Here is a 1887-nt window from a genome sequence, read left to right as displayed (position 1 = left end):
TATATCAGTATAATATATCAGTCTAAGTCCGCGTCTAAGTCCGCGTCATCCCGTATGTACGAACAAGCCGACGAGAGGAGATTGTTTCCTGGACGACGGACTATCGGCTGTCAAACGGACGCCATTAGAGAGAGAGAGCTGAGCTGTCAGTGCGAACGGACGTGCTCTGACCTACTCTGTGTTTCTTGTATTACATGCGTTGTTGTGTTCATTAAAGAGTTTATTCATTTTGTAAGCGAGTCCCCTTATTTCCGCGAAAGCGTCGGAACGCGAACGCGAACGCAAACGCGAGTGCGCGAGAACGACTCCCGGGCGTAACAGTATTATGCACTCATACTGATTTATTATGGAATACACACGCACGAATGCACGTTATATGAGAGGTGTATAGTCGATGGGGATAGTACTTGTAGACTACAATAAGCACGAAGGCATTGTAATTATTTGGAATAAAAATTTCATAAAATCTCGTCACACACAGCATTTCTGTTCCCTGGTAGCAACGAATTTCTGTAGTTGTAATAAAAAAAGTGCTGAATAATAAATAATATAAAACTAGATATACCGTACTTTTTAATTGTGTCTATTTTTGTCTTTACGTAAATGATTGATAAAATTAATATTTATATAATTATAATTAATGTTGTGATATGGGCTATTCCACGAACATCAGGTATTCCTGATCTAATTTCTGCTCGGGTATCTATATATATTATTATTTTAAATATATCTATTTTATTTTAAGTATAACGATAATACACTAGTTCAGCTAAAATGAACTGACCTATTTGTACATTACTCGTTTAAAGAATTATAAAAAGGAGATTGCAAATTAATTAAATTTCATATTTCACAGAACATAATAATAACGTACGTGCTTTCTCGGTAGAAAGGTCTCATCAATATGATGATGAATCTTCGATCCCTCTTGTTTTAACATCTTCCAGTGATAACATGAGTGACAAGAATTTGAATACTTCAAGGAATGCAGAAAATTTGTTACTGACAAATTCATCAGACATCACAGATAATCAAGGTTGGATAATAACTAATTAATTAATTATTAACCTTCAAATGGCACACTTCGTTTGAGCACCCACTAATAGAATGATGGTGCGAATTTGGATATGATATCTTAAATTGTACATTTTTCCTAAAAGTGAAAACAGAAAAGTTTTGAAAACCATACTTTTTGGGGGTAAAATTTTATTAAAAATCTAACGGTATTATTCAATTTAATGAAAAAACTATTTATCAATCGAAAATTAATTACAAATGAGTAACCGTTTTGAAAAATGTCACTTTTTCGAAGAAAAACTGCCATTTTTTGTTATTTCATGAAATAAAGTGAATCTTGCGTGATTCTTTAGTTAAAATGATGTACTTTAATATAAAATTATTGTTGCAGAAATAGAAAGTAAACTATTTTTTTACATAGCCAGAAGTTGGGATATTTTCTGTTCGTTTAATAGTAATTTGAATTTTTTAAATAAATTTTTCTAAAAATAATTTTAATAAAAATTAGGTATTTTAAGAACAAATCTTGTCAATTTATAAATGAATTATTAATAAAAACCGTTTACATAAATACTGATGTCTCTGTGCAAATGCCAGCAATTCGAAAATTTTCGCGGTACGAATTCGCACTCATGTACCATTTAAAGGTTAACCATTAACTTAGCGATTAACTTTAACTTAATTGTTACTTAGTTTAAAAAAAATTAAAATACCCAACCTTGCAGATAATGACGATGCACCAGCGATTTTATTTGAACGCGATTTACACGATGAATTATTGCATGGAAATATTAACACAAAAATTGCTACATGGGCCCTTTGGAATATTACATCGTTAACACATAAGTGTATAGATGAGCTATTACTAAT

This window comes from Wasmannia auropunctata, unplaced genomic scaffold (assembly GCF_000956235.1).
Source record: "Wasmannia auropunctata unplaced genomic scaffold, wasmannia.A_1.0 LD336074.1, whole genome shotgun sequence".
Lineage (NCBI taxonomy): Eukaryota > Metazoa > Arthropoda > Insecta > Hymenoptera > Formicidae > Wasmannia > Wasmannia auropunctata.
Note: the sequence above shows the minus strand (reverse complement) of the source record.